The 27,229-nt window shown below is 37.3% G+C and overlaps 1 protein-coding gene and 1 pseudogene across 3 annotated transcripts in view; one reads left to right on the top strand and one right to left on the bottom strand.

The window, feature by feature from the left end:
* GLG1 (golgi glycoprotein 1) overlaps positions 1-27,229 on the top strand; it is a 149,968-nt gene that overhangs the window by 16,516 nt on the left and 106,223 nt on the right. The gene's annotated exons all lie outside the window — the stretch shown is intronic.
* LOC124511647 (60S ribosomal protein L36-like) lies at positions 19,376-19,808 on the bottom strand (annotated as a pseudogene).

Raw genomic sequence — 27,229 nt, 5'->3', positions numbered from 1 at the left:
CTCTTTCATATAAAGTATGGAAGCAGTTTCAATAGTACATAATTGATCTCAGTTCCAATTTTATAATATTTTTTAAATTTATTTTTTAAATTTGTATCCAAGTTAGCATACAGTACAACAATGATTTCAGGAGTAGATTCCTTAATGCCCTTTACCTATTTAGCCTATCCCCCCTCCCAGAACCCCTCCAGTAACCCTCTGTTCTCCATATTTAAGAATCTCTTATGTTTTGTCCCCCTCCCTGTTTTTATATTATTTTTGCCCAGTTTCATAATATTTGCTGAGGATCAGGCAAATCTTGACCTGTTCCTGGTCGTTAAGCCCCAAGCCCTAGGTTAATGAAACAGTCTTCCTTCCTTCCTTCCTTCCTTCCTTCCTTCCTTCCTCTTTTTTTGGTGCCTTGGTTTTTAATCCATCCTTCTTCCTTCCTTTTCCTGGCAGCTGGGGGATTCCCATTTTCTTCTGAGTTTACCTATGACTTTGAAAGGACTTCGTTTATACTGTTTATTGATGAAGGCTTTTCAAGTTATGTTCTTTGCTGAAGAACATATATGTTGCTAGAACCTGAAGTTGTTGACTTTTGAGGCAGCCCATTCTTTGGATAACTGACCTTGTTCAAAAGGGACAAAGAAATTATACAGGGCACCTGCTCTGTGCTTATGTACATTATCTTGTTTAATGACCACTGTTTCTAAGAGGTACATTTCATTTTAGCCCCCATTTTATTATGTAAAATTTCAAGCATACAGAGAAGTTTAAAGAAATTGTACATTGAAAAAAATCATACATTGAACACTCACATACTCAATCACTGAAATTCTATTAATATTTTACTACACTTGCTTTATCACATAAAGATGTTAGTTTTTTTAAAGATATTTGTTAGTTTTTTTAATGTTTATTTATTTATTTTGAGAGAGAGTGCACATGTGCTCATGCGAGTGGGGGAGGGGCAGAGTGAGAGAGGGGAGAGAGAATCCCAAACAGGCTCTACACTGTCAGTGCAGAGCCTGATGCTGGGCTTGAACTCACGAACTGTGAAGTCATGACCTGAGCCGAACACTTAACTGACTGCGCCACCCAGGTGCCCATGTTTTTGTGTTTTTTAATATTTATTTATTTTGAGAGAGAGGGAGAGTGCTCACACGCGTGCACGAGTGAGGGAGGGGCAGAGAGAGAGGGAAAGAGAATACTGAGCAAGTTACGAGCTGTCAGGACACAGCCAGCCTCCATCTCATGAACCATGAGATCATGACCTGAGCCAAAATCGAGTTGGACGCTTAACTGACTGAGCCATCCAGGTGCCCCAAAGATGTTAGTGTTAAACACTTACTGTAAGCTGGGTGAAAAATTGTATTCCATGTCAATTTTAATTCATAGTTTTTATTATACCTACTAAACAAAACATCATCCTACTGCCAGAACTTCAAACAAACAAACAAACAAAAAAAACAACTCTTGCACCTTAGTAGAAAGCAACTGAATTTCCCTTCTTGAAGTTAGGAAAACCAGTGTCTTTTCTGAAGCCAGGTTGGCTTCATTCAGCCCTGGAAAGCCAGTATCCTTAGACTTTCCTTTTTCACTCAGTTTCTCAAGATGTTTTTTTCATAGTTGTCTGGTTCTGGATGTGTTCTTTCCATTATTTTAAGTATCAGTTTACGTAACTTAAAAGGAATTCCAGATGCTTTAAGGTATACCAAACTTGGGAAATTGAGCTTTCTCCTGAGTGGCAGACCCTGCAGCAAGGCATGGCAATCTGAATTGATACATGTTGGAACTTTTGCTATTATACATGAGGGTTTAGCAATGCCACATAATGGTGATTTGTAGATTGCCTTGAGGTAGTGAGATAGATTTATTCTTTAAATTAATTAGAACATATCAAGTAGGATGTAGCAAAAATGCAGAATAATTGTTATTCCGAGCCAGTATCCTCCATCACCCAAAATAATTGTTTGTTTAATAATTTAGTTATAATAATAATAGTTTCTATAGGATGTTGTTAATCTTTTGTGAAATGTCTGTGTTTAGTTTACTTTTTAAAAAATTCCATTATTTCATTTCTCCATTGGGTGATTGAGAGATCAGTATTTTGTGATGATAAATTAATTCCGTTGACAGGCTGAAGTTTAGACATAGGTTTATTCTGTATTTCTTGGATTCAGAAGATGGCTGTCAGGTGAAAGTTTCTAAGTCAATTTAGTATGATTGGATATATGTTAAAATGCTTTGGTGTTAGTAATGACTCCTTTTTGCCAGAAGGCGTTTAAAATGTAGGGTTCTGGGTTATTTTTTCTTTAATATGTGGTTAGGTTACAAACTAGAATACTTGTGAAATGATGCTACTTGTTGAGGCAAACAAACTCATTTATATAAAATGTACTTATATGACATTTATATAATATTTCTCCCCAATGGTTAATTTCTTTCCTTGCAGCACTTTTGAATTCATCATATTTCTAGCAGAAAAAAAAAGAAAGTAAATTCAACCATGGCAAATGTTTGCTATCAGCACAGAAACAGATTATTCAAGAAATAGTTGTGTGTATGGTTTTTTATTTTTTATTTTTTAAAATTTACATCCAAATTAATTAGCCTATAGTGCAACAATGATTTCAGGAGTAGATTCCTTAGTGCCCCTTATCCATTTAGCCCATCCCCCCCTCCCACAACTCCTCCCGTAACCCTCTGTTTGTTCTCCATATTTATGAGTCTCTTCTGTTTTGTCCCCCTCCTTGTTTTTATATTATTTTTGTTTCCCTTCCCTTACATTCATCTGTTTTGTCTCTTAGAGTCCTCCTATGAATGAAGTCATATGATTTTTGTCTTTCTCTGACTAATTTCGCTTAGCATAATAGCCTCCAGTTCCATCCACATGGTTGCAAATGGCAGGATTTCATTCTTTTTGATTGCCGAGTAATACTCCATTGTATATACATATATATACCACATCTTCTTTATCCATTCATCCATCAGTGGACGTTTGGGCTCTTTCCATACTTTGGCTATTATTGATAGTGTTGCCATAAACATGGGGTGCATGTGTTTCTTCGAAACAGCACACCTATATCCCATGGATAAACACCTAGTAGTGCAATTGCTGGGTTGTAGGATAGTTCTATTTTTAGTTTTTTGAGGAACCTCCATACTGTTTTCCAGAGTGGCTGCAGCAGCTTGCATTCCCAGTGCATATAGTTTTTGCAACAACATGTGGTCATTTTGCACATATTCAAACTAGTAATGCCCATTATTTAGTGTTTGTTTGTATTTGTGGGTTTTTTGTTTGTTTTTGTTTTTTTAAAGTTTATTTTGAGAGACAGAGAGTGGGGTAGGGGCAGAGAGAGAGGGAGGGAGAGAGAATCCCAAGCAGTCTCTGCCTGGACAGTGGGGCTCGAACCCATGAACCATGAGATAATGACCTGAGCCAAAATCATGAGTTGGGCACTTAACTGACTGAGCCACCCAGGTGGCCCAGTATTTGTGTTTTTAATTCTGCCCCACCCGCCCACCCCTGCCCCACCCGCCCACCCCTGCCCCACAGCAAACTGATTAATTGGTGAGCAAACATTTAGTTATTCATTGTAATGAATTCTTAATATCCGATTTTGTCACACAACTTAGTTTAGACAGTTAGTGGTTATTTTCAGGCTGTTAGGCCTATTCTGTTACTAATGGTTTATTTATTGATGAAGGAAAGTATTTTGATTAAGGATGAATATATATAATACTTTTTAAAATTTTGGAGTCAGAAATCCATAGATGCTAAATTACTTTGTGCAGGTCAATTTGGTGAGCTTGTTTCTTTAACTGTAAAAGTGAGCAGTTGTAAGGAGTAAAGATTGAGTGAGATGTACTAGACTTGAAAGCATTTTGTAAACTGGAAACCTTTCTGTGGTTTATAAAGATCTCTACTACTTATCAGGATGTTCTGTGGGAGTTGGCAGATTATTTCATGTCAATTTAGGGTTACTTGGAAGAATTACGGGTCTTTCAATTTTTGGAACAGCTTATGAACAAGTATTTAAAAATTATTTTTAGGGACGCCTTTGTGACTCAAATGATTATGCGTCTGACTCAGCTCAGTTCATAATCTCACAATTCCTGAGTTTGAGCTCCGCGTCGGGTTCTGTGCTGACAGCTCGGAGCCTGAAGCCTGCTTCAAATTCTGTGTTTGTTTCTGTTTCTGCCCCTCCCTGTTCACACTCTGTCTCTCTCTCAAAAATAAATATAAACATTAAAAATTAAAAATTTTTTAGATAATTTAAAGTAAGTATTCCCATTAATGTATGATTAATTTGATATTTGTATGTAAACTTGGATTTGATTTAGTATTTTGGATTAGCGTTTATAGGCTGGTTTTTATGTTAATGATAAGTTTAGTGATAGAGGCCTCTTGGTGTTATGTATCTACACCGTTTGGCTTAACTTGAGGGCTTAGACCTATGTCTGTATTTGCTTTACACTTTTAACAAAGGTAATTATATGCAGTACCATTTCAAAATAGGTTCTGTGTTTATGCCACTATATCATCCTTATACCCTTTCTCCTTTGTTTTCATTTTGGGCAAATTACCTAATGTCTCTGGATTTAATGTTACACTGGAGATAAAACACAGAACAGTTCGATTCCTTGTTTAGTTCCTTTTGAAAAACCAAATTGGAATTCTTTTTTTTTTTTTTTATTTTTTTTTTATTTTTTTTTAATTTTTTTTTTTTTCAACGTTTATTTATTTTTGGGACAGAGAGAGACAGAGCATGAACGGGTGAGGGGCAGAGAGAGAGGGAGACACAGAATCGGAAACAGGCTCCAGGCTCCGAGCCATCAGCCCAGAGCCCGACGCGGGGCTCGAACTCACAGACCGCAAGATCGTGACCTGGCTGAAGTCGGACGCTTAACCGACTGCGCCACCCAGGCGCCCCAAATTGGAATTCTTTTTAAAAATTGGTGGCAAAATTCTCATTGTCTTTTTTTTAGTTTGGATATGGTGTGAGGACAGAATTATTTCGTAAAGTTCAAGGAGTGTGACTGTTAAGGTTTTTTGGTTTGTTTTTAAATAGTGTTTAGGGACGCCCAGATGGCTCAGTCGTTAAGCACTGGACTTCAGCTCAGGTCCATGATCTCACGGTTTGTGGGTTCCAGCCCTGCGTCGGGCTTTGCGCTGACAGTTCAGAGCCTGGAGCGTGCTTCAGATTCTGTGTCTCCCTCTCTCTCTCTGCTTCTCCACCACTCGCTCTCTTTCAAAAATGAGTAAATGTTAAAAAAAAAAATTTTTTTTAAATAGTGTTTAATCATGAACCGAGGTCCATTTCATTCTCTGTAAGCACTAATTTTTGCAAGACTGTTTGATAGTCTTCCCTTCCTGCAGAATTCTTGGGTCACATTTACTAGTGGTTTTCTAGTTATGTGGTACCTGCCTGACTGTTTGCCTACCTGTTTATTCTTTTTCTAATCCCGAGGTATTCTAACTTTAATAATGCAGCTTTTTAGTTCAGGAAGTTGTTTGTAGTAAAACATGAATCAAATTATGCAGGCATGGGATTAGATCTTTTAGGTGTAGTATAAAGGTTTTGAAAATGAATCTTTTCAAATTTTGTTAATATTTCTCTCTCTGTGGTTCTTAACTATATATAATGTGAAAAATCCGTTTGGGAAAAACATTATACTTAACATTAGAAAACCCACTTTATTTATTTATTTATATTAAAATTTTTTTTAATGTTTATTTTTGAGAGAGAAGAGAACACGAGCAGGGGAGCAGCAGAGAGAGAGGGAGACACAGAATCCAAAGCAGGCTCCAGGCTCTGAGCTGTCAGTACAGAGCCTGACGTGGGGCTCAGACTCAAAGACTGCCAAATCATGATCTGAGCCGAAGTCGGATGCTCAACCGACTGAGCCACCCAGACGCCCCTAGAAAATCCAGTTTAAATTATTGGTTTAAATAATGAGAAAGTAAGCCACTTGATTGTGTTACATACTATTGTATTTCATAAAGATTTTTGTATCAAAGCATAGTGACATATTATGGTTGACTTTTTTCTTATTTTTAAGGATATGTTTTATTTATTTTGTATAGAAACAATTTTTTGAAAAGGAAATGTGAAGTTTCTGAATGAAGTATATTATACTGATAGATTTTTCTAATGTTGAACCAGGCTTCATCTGTTGTTTTTGATAGCAGAATTTAATTTGCCGTAATTTTACTTAGAATTTTTGAATCAGTGATCATTAGAATTTCAGGACAGATTTATAAAATGAAATTTTTTGAAACTATAATTGATAAGAATATTATAAATAATAATATTAATTGTACCTTGGAAGAAACACATCCTAAGAGATGGCTTGTAAATCTGTTGCCAACAAAACTTGGTTAATTAATATTAGGCATTTGTGATGCAACTAATAGTAACATTTCCAAGGTAATTTTACTGGTGGTGGTCTGCAAGGAACTTAGAATAAAGGGGATTCAAAGAGAAGGAAGAATCAGTGTGTTTCAAAGCCATGGCTAGTGGGAAGAGCTGCCCTGAGTAGCTGACATTAGTATTCATGGCAAATTGAGGTTTTTAGTGAAATGTCTGCATTCATTTAGATTTGTTTTTGAGAGAAATAAGAAGTTCCTGAAAATTATGGGTTTGGATAATGGCATGGTAAAATGATTTTTGTGTTCAGTGTAGATTGACATAAGGAAAATATGAAGGAGCTCATTGAGTAAGCTGCTTTTGTAATTCAACTGTGAAGTAAAGACCTGGACAGTGGTGGTCTAGTAGCGATGGAGATGGGATTGATGGGAGACTCATTAGCTAGGAAACATTTAGAGTACTTCTGTACATTTATTTGAAAATTTTGGGTAAATATTGTTTATTTCACGTCCAAAACTTAATGATGGGTGCTGGGAATATGGTGATTTTCATACCCCTCACCTCCCACTCTTGAAAAGACATGCTGTCTGCTCTCATGGAATTTACCATCTATTGGAAGAAGTAGCCATTAAAGAATCCACAAAATAAATGGAAAATTAGAGCTATGAGAAGTGCTGTGAAAGATAAGTATGTGGACATTTGATTAATCAGAGTCAGGAAGTATTTTCCCGAGGAAATGATTGAGCTGAAGGAACACTAAGGCTTAAGCAGGTGACAAGAAGTCAAAGTTTAACTGTTAGGCTATCTCCAAAAATACATAATTCTTAGCTTGTATTGAATTTGAAATGACAGCCAGGTATTTCAAGCAGTTTCCAGTAAGAGGATGTAAATTTGGAACTACATCTTGAACTGAATCTAAATTTTAGTCATTGAGCTTAAAAGGCTGTAGTTGGAGGTATGAAAGTGGTTGGAGCCTCTTAAAGAATGTGTAAATAGAAGAGTATGATTGCAAGGACTGAGCCTGGGGAATGCTCACAATTGAGGGTTGGAAAGAGGCTTGTGAGGGAATTACAGGCAACAAAAGGAGTGGTTGAGAGTTAAAAGAAGATTTAGAAGAGTTTAATTGTGGAAACCAAGGAGGGAAATTTTAGTTGTGGGAGCCAAGGAAGGAGAAATTTGAAAGGAGGTGGTAGTGGTAGTAATCAGTAGGGTAAATAGCGGAATAGTTAAGGTTGATAACTGAGAAAAGAGCATTACTTTTGTCAAATTGAGATAGAACAGTTTCTATAGAATCCAAATTTGGACTCTTTGAGACTGTTTTAGTCTATTTCAGAAGTTTGTTAGAGGCAGGAGGGGAGACTATCTGGAAGGAGGATATCCTAGTTAAATAAAGATTTTTCACGATTAAGGAAATAAGTTTATTTTAGTTTAAGAGGAACCAACAGAAGGTGAAAGATTGGACGTGCTGGAGAGGAAGAGGATGAATATAAATGCTTATACAAGAAGAAAGGGGTGAGCAGATTCAAATCAGTTTGGTAACAGAAAACAAGATATATAATTTTTTTGAAGTACTAAAAGGCTATACCCCTGGACTTTACAAATCTTACCAGTTCCCAAGAGAGTTGATATCTCAGGTTTAACTTAAGATCCACAGAGTAAAGATTATTCTGCTTTTCTTCTTTTTTTCCTTCCTCAGAACTCTTTCATTCTGAAGTTAAATTTCAGCAAAAGTAAAAAGATGTTTAGCTCTATTGTTCAAAATAATTGTGTAGCTACTTTCTAAATTGTCATAGTGTTAATATTGCAGAGTAGTTTTGGGGTGAATCCAAACCCTGGAGGCTTTGCACCCCACAAATAATGCCTGGGTGATCTCTTAAGAAAGTAGACAAAAAATGGCTTAAATGCCATTCTGGAATAGATCCAGAACAGTTGGGAAAAGCACCACAAGCAGCTCCTGTAAAGAGAAATTGTAGCTTTAGGAATGTAAAATGTCAGGATCACTAAGAGTAAACATTCTGGATCTAGCTAGAAGTTTTTCAGTACATTATATAATACCTAAACTTTCTCAGTGCGTCTCCTGATTTTGTGTCTGTGTAGAAGGACCTAGCTTTGGGGGGCTCTAGGGACTTAGTTGGTTAAGTGTCCAACTCTTGATTTTGGCTCAGGTCATGATCTGACAGATTGTGAGCCCTGTGTCAGGCTCTGTACTGACAGCATGGAGCTTGCTTGGGAGTCTCTCTTTCTTCTCTCCCTCTGCTCTCGCTCGCTCTCTCTCTCTCTCTCGCCCATGTGTGTGTGCATGTGTTCTTCTCTCTCTCTCAAAAAATAAATAAATGCATAAAAAAATAGTAACCATTGTAATGAATGTGAAGTGATATCTTATTGTGGTTTTGATTTATTCCCTAATGATTAGTTTTGTTGAGCATCTTCATGTGCGTATTGACTATTTGTATACCGTCTTTGATTTGTATACCTTTGTTGGAGAAATGTTTATTTAAGTCTTTGCCTATTATTAATTGGGTTGTTTTTGGTTGTTGAGTTGTAGGAGTTCTTTATATATTCTGTATATTAACCTCTTATCACATAAATAATTTGCAATTTTTTTTCATCCCGTGGGTTGTCTTTTTCACTCTGCTGATTGTGTACTTTGATGCACAGAAGTTTTTAATTCTGATGTATTCCAGTTTATTTTGTCGTTGTTGTCTGTGCTTTTGGTGTCATAGCCAAGAAATCATTGCCAGATTCAATGTTATAATAAATGTTTTCCCCTGTGCTTTTTTTTATAAGAGTTTTATAGTTTTAGCTCTTACATTTAGGTCTTGGATCCATTTTGAATTAAACTTTGTACTTGCTGCTGTAAGGTAAGGGTCCAGCTTATTCTTTTGCATGACGATATTCAGTTTCTTTAATACCATTTTGAAAAGACTGTCCTTTCCCCATTGAATGGTCTTGGCATCTTTGTTGAAAATCATTTGATCATATATGCCCAAGTTTATCTCTGGGCTCTTTATTCTTTCCCATTGGTCTATGTGTCTTTATGCCAGCAGCACAGGTTTTGTTTGTTGTTGTTGTTGTTTGTTTTTTGTTTTTTTGGAGGGGAGGGGCAGAGGGAGAGAGAGAGTCTTAAGCAGGCTCCACACTTGGCACTGAGCCTGACATGGAGCTCGATCCCACGACGCTAGGATCATGACCTGAGCCAAAATCAAGTGTCAGGCACTCAACTGACTGGATCACCCAGGCGCCCCAGCACCAAAGTTTTGATTACTATAGCTTTGTAATAAGTTTTGAAATCAGTAAGTGTGTTTTGGCTATTCGGGGTAGGGTCCATTGGGATTCTGTATGAATTTTAGAATGGATTTTTCAAAAAACATTATTGGGACTTTCATAGGCATTGCGTTCAGTTATAGATCTCTTTGGTAGTATTGACTGCATTAAGTCTTCCGGTCTGTGAACATGGCATGTCTTTCCATTTAGTTGTGTCTTTAATTTCTATCCAGAATGTTTTGTAGTTTTCAGTGTGTAAGTCTTTCTCCTCTTTGGTTAAGTTTATTCCTCTGTATTTTTTTTTTTCTTTTTGATGCTGTTGTAAATGAAATCATTTACTTAGTGTCATTTTCATATCATTCGTTCTCCTGGGTTTTTAACTCTCAAGCTTGTCCACACTGAGCCTGGAGCAGTCATCAATTACAATTCCTGTGTTCCCCTGAGTACTGGTTCTAGCAGTGGTCTCCTCTTGGGCTTCAGCTTCCGGCAAGCTGTGATTCTCTGTACTTACCTGTCTCTCCAATTTTTTTCTAATGCTTATTTTGAGATAGAGAGACAGAGAATACAGAGAGAGAGAGAGAGAGAGAGAGAGAGAGAGAGCGAGCGAATCCAAAGCAGGCTCCTGGGCTCTCAGCGCAGGGCCCAACACAAGGCTCAAACTCATGAACCTTGAGATCGTGAACTGAGCCAAAGTCAGAGGCTTAACTGACTGAGCCACCCAGACACACCTGTCTCTCCAAATTTTGGCCAGAGTTTATCCTGTGACTTCAGTTCTCTGATAGATGTAAGAAGAATTGTTAATTTTTAGTTAATCTTTTTTCTTGTTGTAAAGATGGGAGTGATGATTTCAAAGCTCTTTACATAGCTACCTAGAACCTGGAAGTCTCTTAGGCTCATTTTGTACTATTTTCTAATCCTTAGCTCTACAATCAACCACTTCTCCAAGGATCTCTTTGCTTTTAGTGGAGAATGGTATTTAGAAGCCAAGGTCCAGGTGCTAAATGTGCTCAATGCTTCTGAAGTGTTACTGCTTCAACAGGCAGAGCCAGAAAATGTATAAAGTATGTGTGTGTGTGTGTGTGTGTGTGTGTGTGTGTGTTTGTGGGTATTTACATACACACTTTCATATGTACATATGCGTACCCAAATGTGTATGTATACACACAGACATCTGTTCATATCTATATGTATAGACACACATGTTAAAAAGTGATTTTTATTCATATCATTACCTCCAGCCCCACAAGGTTCATTCTAGCTTTCTCCCTTTCCATGTTTATAATTCCCTTCTCTGACAGTGAAAAACTTGGTTCCTATTACCGTCAAATTATTTATTTAATTTCTGAATCCTGTAGTATGCTTAAAATAATTTTAGGATGCTAAGCTATGCCTTTGTGAGAAAACCTACTAGAGTTCAGTGTTTGTTTATAGCACTTTTTGTCATTAGACTGAGGATATAGAGTAAAAAAATACTGTGTTAATGAGCCACTTAAGTTATTCTCCCTTCCCCTTCCTTCTCTCTCCTTTATGGTTTTGCTGTTAATTTGAAATAGAGTTAGGTTCATTTTTTTTCCTTTGAATTGCATTTTTGCCTCCCCCCAGTCTTATTTTTAAAATTTTGGGTCAGTAAAAATAACATGGTTCTAGAATTACCTTCCTGCTGAAACTTTTACCCCATTCCCATCCTTCCATCCTTTCCTGCACATCCCCAGCGTAGCCAGGCTCTCAGTTTTTAGTGTATACTTTCTGTTTCTTTATGTACAGGTGAGCAGATATACATATATTTTCTTAATTTCCTTTCTTACCCCAGATGCAGCGTAGTTTACTCTTTTGCATTTTGCTTTTTTTCACTTAACATTATATTTTGGAAATCACTTTAAATCACTTCATAAATATCTTCCTTAGTTTATTCAACCACTTTCCTATGCATGAGTATTAAAGTTATTTCTCTTATTTCACAGCTATGAACAGTTCTGCAGTGAAATGCCCTGTACTTACGTACATTTCCTAGAAGTGCAATTTTGTTGGCTTTTGCTACAGCACCAGCAGAATATAAGTTCAAAAGAAAATAAAAATTTTTGAAGTTTTGTACAACTTATTGTTCACAAACAGTTGATTTTTCAAAAACCTATTAATAGATGACTTCCCAAGTACTGCTCCTGGGTGATGTAACCTGGCTGAAAAATTCCACCTAGCTGAATTGTTCTAAAAGTTAAACATGCAAAAAATCGAAACAAGAAGCATCTCCTTATCTCAGTAAGTTATATTCAAGTTCGTAAACTCACTTTTAAGTCAAAAAATATTATATACTATTTCATAATTATTTTTCTTAATTATTTGTTCGTAGTTGCAGTTTTGGGGAAGAGATTATGTCATCTACAGCTCTGCAAATAATATGAAGTACAGGCCTGTCACTTCTAGGGGAAAAAAGCTAGAAGTATATTAACAATACTTAGACTTTTAAAAATTGGTGCTTGATTTAAAAACCAAAAACGTCACAGCATCTATCGTTAGTATGGATTTGATTCTCAGGGACTTCCTATGGTGAACCATTGTTTTTCTCTTACCCAACCCTTGGATCTCCTAGGCCTGGAAAAAGCTCACTGGGGTTTGTTCTTATCCCTACTAAGAGCAACATTTTCAATTTAGTTCTTTGATTTAGCATCTTTAATAACGTTTAGGATTTAGATCTGTGTTTTAAAAAAATGTGCAGCATGAGATTCAGCTATTCTGGAAGTGTTGAGCTAATACCTTTAAATGAAGATCTCTTAAGTTTTTAAAATAGTTTATGTATTTAAATTTTCAAATCCTAGTGTGTTATCACTACTTAACATTTCTGGGGTAGCCTTGAACCGTCTGATTCATGATCCCAACCCATTTATATGGATTATTAAGAGTTGGCTCTTAAAACAGTTTTCAGGATCAGGACACATTAACCTATTTCCAACTAGTTAAAGATTACTGAAATGCCTTGTAAGACCGTGTCATCTTGGTGAAAACATTGTTTCAGAGGTCTTTTTTTTTTTTTTTTTTTTTTTTAAGTTTATTTATTTGAGAGAGAGACAGCTCAAGAGGGGAAGGGCAGAGAGAGAGGGAGACAGAAAATCCCAAGCAGGCTCTGCACTGTCAGCATGGAGCCCGACATTGGGCTCGAACTCAAAAAACCATGTGATGATGACCTGATCCAAAACCAAGAGTTGGACGCTTAACCGACTGAGCCACCCAGGTGTCCCTGAAAGGTCTTTTCTTAAATCTTGTTTTAACTAGAGGACTCAGGATAATCTATGTAAATGGTATTTTGGGAGAAATTAAGAAAACCAAACCAAGCCAATATTTCTAGACTGGGTAACTTTTTGCATACTGAACCACAGCAGAGCAGAATAGTGGTACAAGTTCAGAAGATGCTCCCATAGTCTCACATAGACACTGTATGTCCTGGCAGGCATATGGCTTTAGTCTTTTTCCCTCTCCCACTTTTTTTTAAGTGAATTCTTTTTTTTTAAGTTTATTTATTTTGAGAGAGAGAATTAGTATGAGTATGAGTAGGGAGGGGCAGAGAGAAAGTGGGGGGACAGAGGATCTGAAGTGGGCTCCATGCCCATAGCAGAGAGCTCCTTGGGAGGCTCAAACTCACAAACTATAATATCATGACCTAAGCCTGAGTTGGATGTTTAACTGACTGAGCCATCCAGGTGCCCCACCCATCCTTTTTTTATTCAAGTAATACATACATAGTTTTAATACATGATTATACAAGTCAGAGTGCTACCAGGTTTATAATGGAAAACTGTAATCTCTATTTTAGCTCTCCCCACTTTGAACTCAATTTTAGCATTTTATTTTTGCATTTACCTAATTTTTAAGTAGAATATTTATGTTGTTCTCTTGTTACTTTTTAATATTAGATGTTATCTATTGATTTATTACAAATGATTTACATTTAGTCCTCATAAAGCACACTTGACAGTATTTACTTTGAAATTGAACTTAATAGAGCAAGAAATCCTACAAAGCAAAGGATAAAATAGACTGCTATACCACAGACAGTATTCAGACAAGTCTGTAGATGTAGAATATGGTATTAATTGGCTCAGTTCTGCAGAAAGCTTTTACCTACTTTAATGAGATCAATTTTGGTCCATTTCCTTTTTGTCTCTGTCTCATTTTTATTCATCAATCATGAGTCATCAACATACTCATATAAGTAAATAGTTTTCCAAAAGAGAGATCAAACTCATTGCCTTTAGGTCTGGTTGGTTAAAAAAAAAACAAACAACAAAAGCAAAAATCAACCCAAAGTTGTGTTTTATTCATCCTTTTAGCTTTAACAGAGAACAGAAAACAAGTCTAAGTGATTGCTATAAGAACATTTTAGTGTGAAGTCAGAATACTTAGAGCAAAACATGTGATCCCCCTGCTTTGATGTTTTATACTTTTTGTCATTGTATGTGGGATTCTCATTACAGATTACAGTCGTTACAGATTACACTCCTTTAGCTATGTTTCTTTCTCGATCCATAGTCATGGCCCATTTTAACTTTGCAGAGTTCTTTGTCAGAAGACATTTCTAGAGTCTGCCTTTGGTGATTTCCTTTGTGATTCAAACAATTGATCGGAATAGATTTACTTAGAACGTGTGTAAATCTAGTTTTTAAATTGGGAAATGTTTCCTTCTACATAGGAACAGCTAAGCATATATATCTGGTCACTTTGACAGAGATTTATCTGAATTGGCATTCAGTTTTTAAGTTTAATAACTACTGAAAACACCATTTATATAAAACTCCCTATGGATTTATTTTTCCCTTTATAAACAAGTATACCAGGCAGCACTAATGCAAAAGCTGTTGCCCTAGCTTTGGCATTTTACTGATCTTAGAGATTCATTTCTCTTTCTTGACGTTTATAGAACCTGTATAGGCTTTGCTATTAGCAAAGTGGATAGGATAATCCTCTGAAAGTTATTCTTTGTGTGTTTTTGTTGAAGTCCAGGTTTGTGGAGGGTGGGGTCCAATATATAAAGTATGATAGAAGTCATTAGAAAAAATGGTTTGACCTCAGTAAGATTTCAATGTCTATTTTCCTACATTAGAATTGATACATGATTTTCTCTAAGAAGTAAAAATAAAAATATTTCTTCAGCTACTCATTCAGGTTCCTATGCATAAACAGAACCTTGTCAAGGATTGGATTTTATTTAAAAAAACTTTTTAAGTTTATTTATTTATTTTGAGAGAGAGACAGAGAGAGAGAGAGAGAGAGTGAGTAGGGGAGGAGCAGAGAGAGAATGACAGAGAATCCCAAGCAGGCTCTGCACTGTCAGCCCCAATTGTGGGGCTTGATCCCATGAACTGTGAGATCATGACCTGAGCCCAAATCAAGAGTTGGACACTCAACCGACTGAGCCACCCAGACACCCCCAAAGATTAGATTTTAAATGTAAAGAATAAAAAATAAAGTTTTTTTCAGTAGGCCTCATTGTTTTGGTTTGGTTTGGTTTGGTTTAGCAGTTCTTGTTAAAGCATTTTTCCCAAACCTATTAAATTAAAATCCAGAATAGATCTGTTCGCTAATTTCTTTAGCAGTCTTGTTTTATGAAGCACCCATTTATGCCCATTTATATCTTAGACCAGACATTGGCAATCTACAGCCCATGGACTAAATCCAGTCCACAGCCTGTTTTTGTGAGTTTCTGGAGGTAAGAATCGTTTTTATAGTTTTAAAAGATTGTTAAAAGAAAACACCAAGATTGTAGAGATTGTATGTGGCTTGCAAAGCTGACAGCAATTATGACATGTCCCTTTGTAGGACAAATTTGTCTTAGAATATAATATATTATGTACATATATCTCTTTTTAATGGTTTACAGTCCATCCGAATTAGCATCATCTTCAGCTAGAACAATGTTTTGCTATAATCTCTTTAAGTAATCCTGCATTTTTGTAGGAATTTGCTGAGTTTGTCAGTTTTATATTTGGTATGGACTTTTATTAATTAGGGCCAGTGTGATGCTGCAGACTTTGATTAAGCTAGTTTGGGTTTTTGAGAGACAGAGAATGTGCATGGTGCACACGTGAACCAGCACACGTATGCATTCTCTCTTGGGTGGGTATGTACATTTTTGTGATACTGCTTTAGGGGTGGTAATGAATTTGAATATTGCTATTTCTCCATAGATGTAACATTTTCTCTTTGATACCTTTGCTGCATAGAGAGAGTGTTGTTTCCTTGAGGCTGTTGTTTTGATGTTAAATTGGGTTGTGTATGGTTGGTTTGGCTGAGAGTTTTAATACTGCTAGACAGCTTCTGGCAAAAATCCCCTGGTTGCCTGGTTATAATGTTTTGTCATATTTTATTGGTGGTAAAGCATACTTTTTATTTTTTACCTTAACATCTTTGAAATCAGGATGCATCTTAAATTGTATGACATAATTATAATTGGCAGAGTTTTTTTTTGCTAGTGGTACATGAAATAATGGGGCATCTTAAAATCATTTAGGTATGGCTTATATAATCTGCTTATTTATATTGTCTGTTAGGTGCATCGTTTTCCTATTCCTTACATTAATTTCACTCCTTCTTACTTTGATATTGCAGCCAGAATTCATTACTTTGGAATCTTTCATCATTTAAGCGTTTTAAAGGTTTGCTTTGAGGGTTATTGTAATTCTTAAGTTCGTGTATTGATTTAGATCATAAGCACCATCAGCTGTATCTAGTCAACAGAGCAATTTTAGGAAAATGAGCAGTTAACATAGAATATTTTGAGTAGCACAGTATCCAGATCTGTTATTGTTAGTTTAGTTAACAGATGGCCTGTAGCCTGGTCTTTTATATTAGTTACTATTTTGTTCAGTATATTGTAGAAGAACATTAACCAGAAAACCTGTTTAGCTTTAGCCTTAGCTGAAATTTTCTTTAATGCTTGCAACTGGGAATACCCTGTGAATTTATAGTCATATCCTCTTGATGAAAAATAATTAGAAATTACATAGTAATTGTTTTAAGACCTTTAATATCTCCCAAGGTGAGCCTCTTTGTATTACAGAAGACAGTAAGTTTTTAAAAACTTATTTCAGTGTAGAATCACATGTCATTAACTTCAAAAAAGGCAAGCCAAATAAAAGGAGAAAGAAGGTGGGGATTAATGCCAACTTTAAATATGCAAGGCCTAAGATAGTGATTCCAAACCCTAGTTGCACTTTGGGTGATTTTTAAACTATCAATACCTAGATGTCTCGGGTAAATTAAATCAGAATGTCTGGGAATGATTGCTGACATTGATTTTTTTTTTTTAATTTTTATTTTTTAGAAAGAAAGAGCAGGGGCGCCTGTGTGGCGCAGTCGGTTAAGCGTCCGACTTCAGCCAGGTCACGATCTCGCGGTCCGTGAGTTCGAGCCCCGCGTCAGGCTCTGGGCTTATGGCTCGGAGCCTGGAGCCTGTTTCTGATTCTGTGTCTCCCTCTCTCTCTGCCCCTCCCCCGTTCATGCTGTGTCTCTCTCTGTCCCAAAAATAAATAAACGTTGAAAAAAAAAAAAAAATCACCTTTAGAAAAAAAAAAAAAAGAAAGAAAGAGCATGAGCAGGGAAGAGGGGCAGAGGGAGAGAGAGGGAGAAAGAGAAAGGGAGTTGGAAGGACAGAGGGAGGGAATCTTAAGCAGGCTCCATGCTCAAGTGTAGAGCCCAGAGCCCAATGCGGGGTCCAATCCCATGACCCTGGCATCATAACCTGAGCTGAAGTCAAGAATCTGACCTTCAGCTGACTGAGCCACTCAGGCGCCCAGAGTGTTGAATATTTAAAAAAAAATTTTAATGTTTATTTATTTTTGAGAGAGAGAGGGAGAGACAGAGCACAAGTGGAGGAGGGGCAGAGAGAGAGGGAGACACAGAATCCAAAGCAGACCCCAGGCTCTGAGCTGTCAGCACAGAGCCTAATGTAGGGCTCGAACCCATGAACCGTGAGATCATGACCTGAGCTGAAGTCTGATGCTTAACCCACTGAGCCACCCAGACGCCCCTGGAGCATTTAATATTTTAAATACTTTAAGGGGTTGTTATTGTATTACAAAAGCAACTGGCATTGAATTTTTTTTCATTCTATTATTATTTTATTACAAAATCAATATTTTTATAGATTTACCCTCATATTTAGCACTTTCTTTGTTCCTCATGCCTTCTTGCATCTCTGATCTTCCATTTGGGACAACTTTCCTTCTGCCTACAGTACATTCTTTGGAATTTCCTTTAGTGAGGGTCTCCTAGTGGCCAGCTGTCAGGTTTTGTTTGTCTGGAAAGGTCTTTATTCTACCCTATTCTTAAAAGATATTTTTGTTGGTCTAGGTGTCAATTATCTATTTCTGGATAACAGACCATCCCAAACTCAATGACTCAAAAACAACAACTGTTTCCCCATGTATCTGTAGGTCAGCAATTTGGGCAGGGCTCAATGGGATGGCTTGTCTCTGGTTTACAGGGTGTCAGCTCAGCTCATTCGTGTATCTACAGTCATTTGTCAGGTCATCTGGGGGCTAGACAGTCATATGTCTGGTGATCGGCTAGGGTGAGAGGGGTAACTGGGCAACATACCTCTCATCATCCAGCTGGCCAGCCTAAACTCCTTCACGTGGTGACTAGCTTCAAAAATCAATACAGAAATGATAAGTTCCTATGCACAAGCACTTTACAAACTTTTGCTGTCATATTTGCTGACGTCTCATTGACCAGAACAAATTGGGTAGCCAAGCCAAGATTCCAAAGAGTGGAGGAATTAGCCTCCATCTCTTTTTTTTTTTTAACTTTATTTATTTTGAGAGAGAGAGAGAGAGAGAGAGAGTGTGTGTGTGTGTGTGTGTGTGAGCTGGAGAGAGAGGAGAGTGTGTGTAAGTGAGAGAGAGAGGGAGAGAGAATCCCAAGCAGACTCCATGCCGTCAGTACAGAGCCTGACACAAGGGTCAGTCTCATGACCCAAGAGACAATGACCTCAGTGGAAACAGAGTTCAGTGCTTGACCAACTGAGCCACCCACCCACCCCTAGACTCCATTCCTTGATGGGAGTAATGACAGTATCAGATTCAAAAGGGTGTTCCTAAAGAAATGGGAGGGGACAAAAAGAAATGGGAGAAATTTGTGGCCTTAAAAAAAAATCTTTCCGTAGAGAATTTTAGTTTGGAATATTTTTTCTTTTAGCACATTTCCTTCTGTCCACTGTCTTTTGGCTTTCACTGTTAGTATTGAACAGTCAGTTCCTGTGGCTTCTTTTCAGATATCTTCTGTTTCCCTCATTCACTATGATTTTTCTGTGTGGTAATTTCCTTTTATTTGTTGGGCTTAGGGTTTACTGAGTTTCTTTTGATTTAAATTTTTGAATTATTTTTATTTATTTATTTTTTTGAGAGAGAGAGTGCACGTGTGAGCAGGGAGGGGCAGAGAGAGACGGGGAGAGAGAGAATCCCAAGCAAGTTCTGTGAGTCAGTGCAGAGCCTGATGTGGGGCTCAAACTCACAAACTATAGATCATGATCCAGCCAAAATCAAGTTGGACGCTCAACCAGCTGAGCCACCCAGGCGTCCCTGAGTTTTTTGTTTTTTTTTTTTTTTTGGTTTAGTGTCTTTCATCCATTCTGGAAAATTCTCAGCCCTTAACTGCCCTACTCTGTCTCTTCTAGAACATCAACCAAGTTAGATTTCTTACTGTTTTTCCATGTTTATTTATTTATTTCTGCGAAGGTTTTAATATACACAGAGTGGGGAGAGGGCTCAGTCCTTGGCAGCTGCAGTCCTCTTGGCAGTCAAGACTTTGCTCAGGTCTTCATGTTTCCTATTGGCCTGGTTGTGTGTCCTCACTCTTCTCTTGCTGATCCTGAGGGCCCGCTTATCCTTGGAGACTTATAACAGCTTCAAGGTGCTCTGCTTGTATGAGGCAAAGCCACATAACTTTCCAGTCATGTCCCAGAGGAATTTGGTATGTGTCGTCAGGCATCCACAGTGGTGCCTGTGCCTCAGCTTGCTCATGTTCTTGGTCATCTTGTGGCCTTTGTTGAGGTGCATGGCCATGGGGTATCACAGAGCCTTTTGTTCTGTTCTTCACTGGCTGCTGTGGTGGAAGATTTCACATTTATTAACTTCTTCATGCTATGTTCTGAATAATTTCTTTTGAGTTACCTTGCAGTTTACTAGTTTTCTTTTCCATTATGCCCAGCTGCTTAACTCTTTGTACTTTTTTTTAAACTAAATTACTATAGTTCATCATTTTTTCCTTTTTTACATTAAGATATACTTTACATGTAGTAAAATTTGCTTTTGTGTGTATGTGTGCGCACAATCTGTGAGTTTTAACACATGGATAGATTCATTCCTTTTGTCTCTATGCTTTTGCCAGTATCTCACTCTTGATTACATTTGCTTTATAATAAGTCTTGAAATCTGGTACAGTGTCTTTTTACTTTTCTTTTTCAAAATTGTTAGGCTCTTCCAGTTCTAGATCTGCTAGATCACTTTTTATATTTTATTCTGTAAAGATTATGTCAAATTTGTCTCATTTCTTTAACTTTTGCTGTACTATAAGGTTCCATTGGACCCAGTTTTAGTTTTTTAGTTTCTCTTTTGAAGAAGAGTACTTGTAAGAATTGATATCTCAAGACAGATACCATATGTTTTCACTCTTATGTGGATCCTGAGAAACTTAACAGAAACCCATGGGGGAGGGGAAGGAAAAAAAAAAAAAAAAGAGGTTAGAGTGGGAGAGAGCCAAAGCATAAGAGACTCTTAAAAACTGAGAACAGGGGCGCCTGGGTGGCGCAGTTGGTTAAGCGTCCGACTTCAGCCAGGTCACGATCTCGCGGTCCGTGAGTTCAAGCCCCGCGTCAGGCTCTGGGCGGATGGCTCGGAGCCTGGAGCCTGTTTCCGATTCTGTGTCTCCCTCTCTCTCTGACCCTCCCCCGTTCATGCTCTGTCTCTCTCTGTCCCCAAAATAAATAAAAACGTTGAAAAAAAAATTAAAAAAAAAAAAAAAGGAAAAAAAAAACTGAGAACAAACTGAGGGCTGATGGGGGGTGGGAGGGAGGGGAGAGTGGGTGATGGGTATTGAGGAGGGCACGTTTTGGGATGAGCACTGGGTGTTGTATGGAAACCAATTTGACAATAAATTTCATATATTGAAAAAAAATAAAAATAAATAAAAAAAAAAGAATTGATATCTCATGGCCTTTATTCTTTCTTAGAAGTCTTTCAAGGAGAATTTAGTTTCTATCTTGCACTTATCATATGGATGCATTACACCCTTTGGTAATTCTAAGATACTATTTTCATAGTTTAGGCTTTTGTTGAACACAGTTGAAAATTAAGAATTTTTCATTTTCTGCCCATAATGGCAAAGAGAAGAACATTGACAGAAGAAAATACTTCACAATTATATGAATTAGGAGAGAAATGTAAAGAGACAAATAGCAGCACTATAGATTTATGCTTTTTATTTGTTTTGAGAGAGAGTGAGAATAGGGCAGAGAGAGTGGGAGAGAGAGAATCCCAAGCAAGTTCCATGCTATCAGTGCAGAGCCTCATGTGGGACTTGATCCCATGACTACAAGATCATGACCTGAGCTGATACCAAGAGTCAGACACTCAGTCGACTGAGCCACCCAGATGCCCCTACTTTTTGGTATGGTAGCCACCAGCTATGTGAGGTCATTGAGCACTAAAAAGTGGACTTGAGATGTGCTGTACGTGTAAAATATATATGGGATTTCCAAGACCTGGAAAGAGAAAAAATATAAAATATCTCAATTTTTTATATTGATTACTTGTTGAAATAACATTTTGGATATATTGGGTTAAATAAAATATATTAAAATTAATTTCACCTGTTTCTTTTTACTTTTTCTTTTTTATTTAATTAATAAATAGATTTTTGGGGGTTGTATAGATTTTATTTTTTTAATTTTATTTTTTAAATTTACCTCCAAGTTAGCATATAGTGCAACAGTGATTTCAGGAATAGATTCCTTAATGCCCCTTATCCATTTAGCCCATCCCCCCTCCCACAACCCCTCCAGTAACCCTCTGTTTGTTCTCCATATTTAAGTTTCTTATGTGTTGTCCCACTCCCATTTCTTATATTATTTTTGCTTCCCTTCCCTTACGTTCATCTGTTTTGTATCTTAAAGTGCTCCTATGAGTGAAGTCCTAGGATATTTGTCTTTCTCTGGCTGACTACTTGCACTTAGATAATACCCTCTAGTTCCATCCATGTGGTTGCAAACGGCAAGATTTCATTCTCTTTGATGGCCGAATAATGCTCCATTGTACGTACGTACCACATCTTCTTTATCCGCTCATCCATCGATGGACATTTGGGCTCTTTCCTTACTTTGGCTATTGTTAGCGCTGCTGTGAATGTTGGGGTGCGTGTGTTCCTTCGAAACGGCACACCTGTATCCCTTGGATAAATGCCTGGTAGTGCAATTGCTGGGTCCTAGGGTACTTCTATTTCTGATTTTTTGAGGAAGCTCCATCCTGTTTTCCAGAGTGGCTGCACCAGCTTGCGTTCCCACCAGCAGCGCAGAAGAGATCCTCTCTCTCCGCATCCTCGCCAACATCTGTGGTTGCCTGAGTTGTTCACGTTAGCCATTCTGACAGGGGTGAGGTGGTATCTCGTGGTGGTTTTGATTTGTATTTCCCTGATGACGCGTGACATTGAGCATTTTTTCACGTGTCGGTTGGCCATCTGGATGTCTTCTTTGAGAAGTGTCTATTCATGTCTTTGGCCCATTTCTTCACTGGACTATTTGTTTTGTGGGTGTTGAGTTTGGTAAGTTCTTTCTAGATTTTGGATACTAACCCTTTATCTGATACGTCGTTTGCAAATATCTTCTCCCATTCCGAAGGTTGCCTTTTAGTTTTGCTGATTGTTTCCTTCGCTGTGCAGAAGCTTTTTATTTTGATGAGGTACCAGTAGTTCATTTTTGCTTTCGTTTCCCTTGCCTCCAGAGAGTGTTGAGTAAGAAGTTGCTGCGGCCAAGGTCAAAGAGGTTTTCGCCTGCTTTCTCCTCGAGGATTTTGATGGCTTCCTGTCTTACCTTGAGGTCTTTCATCCATTTTAAGTTTGTTTTTTTTGTGTGGTGTAAGAACGTAGTCCAGGTTCATTGTTCTGCATGTCTCTGTCCAGTTTTCCCAGCCCCACTTGCTGAAGAGACTGTCTTTATTCCACTGAACATTCTTTCCTGCTTTGTCAAAGATTAGTTGGCCATATGTTTGTGGGTCCATTTCTGGGTTCTCTATTCTGTTCCATTGATCTGAGTGTCTGTCTGTTTTTGTGCCAGTACCATACTGTCTTGCTGATTGCTTTTTATTTTTATTTTTTAAATAGGCTTCACACCCAACGTGGGCCTCGAACTCAGTGTGATCAAGAGTCACACACTATGCTAACTGAGCCAGCCAGGCACACCTCTGTTTACTTTTTTAATATGGTTACTAAGAAATGTAAAATTACATATGTTGCTCATATTTCTGTTGGGCAGTACTGGTCTATAATATAGAAACATCATTTTGGACGGAGTATTCAAATGACAATATCCTGGGTAAATTTTCTGAAACTAAAAATTCAGTGGGTGAACAAATTATTTCTAAGGATGAAAATGAAATACATCTCATGTAATTAGTTATTCATCAAGAAGGTCTTCATCATGCAGTATTTTATGACAAGTACCTAGAACATCTTTTGCTAGAAGAGTATGTGGCAGTGTTTGTACATCTATTATATTTTTGCACCAAAATTTACTAGACCAGTGGACAAATGCTTAAGTCAAGTGTGTATACAGAGATTAATAGAAGGATATAGGTGAAGTAGAAATGAAAACATTCTTTGGGTTTATTATTCTGATTGGCTTTTATTAATACATAAATGAAATGTTTTGTGGTAATAGAGCAAAGAGGCAGTCCTGTTTCCCACAAAATTATGAGGTATCAAAATTTTAAAAACTTCTGCATTTTGATAATGAAAGTACAGGAAGCAGCAGAAGCAATGATGAGATGGAATCTATTAAGGATGTATTTGAAATCTGGGATCAATATTTACAAGATGGATATGCTTTAGATTTGTCACTGACAGCTGATAAAGAGCTGGTTATGTATACCTTCAAACCCAGGATAATACAGAATAACCGTTTGGGTGTACTGTGTTAAAAGGTATATCAAGATTTTTAATTAAGTTTTCTACTTTGACTTATTCTACTATAAATTATTCATGAAGTATTTAATATAAAAATGGTAAATGATGATTTTCCTAGTATTTTTCTTAGTATTCTGATGATTCTGGTGATTACCTACATGATTTTTCCTAGTATTCTGAAGGTTAAGTATACCATTTATGGGGGCAGAACCATCTTTGGCTCAGGTCATGATCTCATGGTAATGAGTTCGAGCCCCACGTTGGGCTCTCTTCTGTCAGCACGGAGCCCACTTCAGCTCCTCTGCCCCACTTTCTGCCACCCCCCCCCCCACTGGCCCTCTTTCTCTCAAAAATAAATAAACATTTTTTTTTTAAAGAATGGCAATTATGATTGTTCTCTTATCTAATTGTACCAATAACTGAAGTCTTTAAAGATCTGTTTCTTTGTCTTTCTGCTGATTCTCATTCATGGTGTCTTATTACACAGTATGTTTATTTATTTTTACTGTATGCCACTCACTGGTTTTTGGGGAAATTATTTGTAGGAATGATTTGGGGCCTAAGATAAAGTGCTGTTTTTCAGAAAGGATTTTTATTTCTTCTGTTAGGCATTTCTGACTGCTACCAGTTCCATCACCCATCACCACACCAGGATCACCTTAAATCAGTTTCAGAGTTTTAAGGTTTTCTGAAATGGCCAGACAATGCAAATCTGAGGAAGAGCTAGTTTAATTGTAGTTTGCCCTTAAAAGTGTAGCCTTTTGAGACTGCAACTTAAAGCAAGAGCATCTCTTATTAGACTTTTTACCTTGGGCAGATCTTGCCCACATAGCCCTTCAAAAAGGAGGACCCATTTTGATAGGTATAGTAAGTATATTCAAGGCAAAAATGAGATTTTGAGTTCTATGTTTCTAGGTATCCTTCTTTCTTTCAGCACTAGCTTGGCAATACCTATAATGTTGTTAGCTATTTGTTGCTTTTAAGAAGATTTTTAAATTTTTCAACAATTTGAGTTGATTTTGGTTGGGTTTTTTTCTAAGTAACCAATAACCGATAACCTCCATTATAAGAAATATATTATCACATCTGTTTTTTTTTTTTTTTTAAGCTTCTCTAGTAGATCACATGTACACTAGGTTTAGGATACTATTGATTAAGCAAATAGAAGGTATACATAGAACTGTAAAAATTAAATAGGTAGGGAGTCAAATTTCAGGAGAGAGAACCCAAGAGTCATTAAAGTCATTGGGTAATGTTCAGTTTAAACACACACACACACACTCACACACACACACACTTGATTTTCTTCAGTTTAAGAAAAGAATTATCTTTGGGTCTTTTGAGTTGGTCAGATATGTTTGTTGTTGTGCTTACCAATATAGAAAATTCAGGCTTGTTATGAAAAAAAATGATTACCAAAACACTTACTGAAGACTTCTGTAGTGCCTGGACAGAAGATCACCCACCCTATACTCAGAAGTTGTGACATGCCTAGTGGAAATGTAATGTTCAACTCTTATATCAACGTTATTTTGAAGAAAGCTTAATCTAGTAACTGATACTCATTTTAGGTTTCAGCAGTTGTTTTTTTTTACATTAAGCCGTTTTTCTAAGTTACCTTATATATGAGAACCAAATCAATTGTAATTTGACATTCTCCAGTCTAAATCTACAGGTGAGATGTAAAAGGATGTCATCTAATTATTTTGATTCCTAAAGATTTTCCCCTTCCAAGAAAACAAATCAGAAAGATTTGGGTAAGAAATACCCAATTTCTGTTACATTTACACACTGGTATAGCTAGGGAAATGACAAGTTTTTCTTAACATCTAACAAGTGGCTTTGCTGGCTACTCCTCTTTAAGAATGTGGTTTATTATGTTGCTCTGGACTACACAAGCTAGGAATTAAGGTATTTAAGTATTACAGGAAGATGAGATATTTTAGTCATTTATAGTAGACTCTTGCTATGATTCTTGGTTTTGGTGTTAGTGGTCTCAAATTACTTATGTCTTGAGTAGCAAAACAGAGTTTTAGAGCAGTATGTCAGAGACATGGCAGAATGTGAATCAAATTGGTGTGGTGATGAATGGAAGCTTAAGAGTTGGTACTTAGGTCCCCTCTCATACTGAATCTTGTGGTTAACAGAGGCAAAAGAAGTTAATTACTTAATGTAGTTGTGCCATAAGGGATGGCATTTTTGCCCCGTATGTGATTTGACAACTCTGCTTTGTAACGTGCTTTGGTTTATTATGCATCAAAGTCAACACTGATGTTTACATTTTACACAATGAATTATGTCTAGGATCATTGTCAGCTGAGATAGTCATTATAAAGTCAAACTGGGGTTATTCCAGGCATTGAATAATTCAAAATGCTATGAATTGAAAAATTGAGAGTGTTAGTATTTATTAGGCTGTAAACATTTAACCACGTTTAAAAAAAATTTTTTTTAATGTTTTTATTTATTTTTGAGACAGAGACAGAGCATGAGCAGGGGAGGGGCAGAGAGAGAGGGAGACACAGAATGTGAAGCAGGCTCCAGGCTCCGAGCTGTCAGCACAGAGCCCGACGTGGGGCTCGAACCCACAGACCGCAAGATCATGACCTGAGCTGAAGTCAGACGCTCAACTGACTGAGCCACCGAGGCACCCCTTAACCACATTTTTATATCAATGATCTAGCCCCACTGTTATGAAAATTTGAGCAAGTTCTGTTGCTATACTTGTCTTTTTGTTTAATACACTTTTTTTGTTTGTTTTTTCTCTCTTGACTCTTGCATCCTTATAGTAGTTGCAGCAGCAACAAAACTCTGAGTTTTGATTGGTTTCATTTCACAAACCTATCTCTGAGAAAACAAATATGATGACTTCTTTCCAGGGGTACTTAGATGTCACCACCTTCTGGGTCTTCCAGAGAGGCAGGCATTTTATTTTTAATAGTTCTTCAAACCTCATTTGATTTGTTCTGCTGTGAGACTATCATTGAAATACTTTTTAGGATTTCAGCATACTATAGCTGTAGCCAGGGATCTGTTAATAGAATTTGTTTAATATTGAGATATAAACTTAGTAGTTTGCCAGGTGCCCATTAAAAAACAGATGAGGGGCGCCTGGGTGGCTCAGTCGGTTGGGCGGCCGACTTCGGCTCAGGTCACGATCTCGCGGTCCGTGAGTTCGAGCCCCACGTCAGGCTCTGGGCTGATGGCTCAGAGCCTGGAGCCTGCTTCCAATTCTGTGTCTCCCTCTCTCTCTGCCCCTCCCCCGTTCATGCTCTGTCTCTCTCTGTCTCAAAAATAAATAAAACGTTAAAAAAAATTTTTTTTTTTAAAAAACAGATGAGACTTCAAATAAGTAGGTGAAAATTTAATAACTCTTCTAGGCCTTATTGAGAAATATAATTTAGTAGGCTGAGAGATCCCATTGAGATTAGAAAGATAAATGATAC

This window comes from Lynx rufus, unplaced genomic scaffold (genome assembly GCF_022079265.1).
Source record: "Lynx rufus isolate CCGP_SWC_20201006 ecotype Redwood Valley unplaced genomic scaffold, mLynRuf1.p SCAF_16, whole genome shotgun sequence".
NCBI classification, from domain to species: Eukaryota; Metazoa; Chordata; class Mammalia; order Carnivora; family Felidae; genus Lynx; species Lynx rufus.
This window is presented reverse-complemented; position numbering and strand designations above follow the sequence as displayed.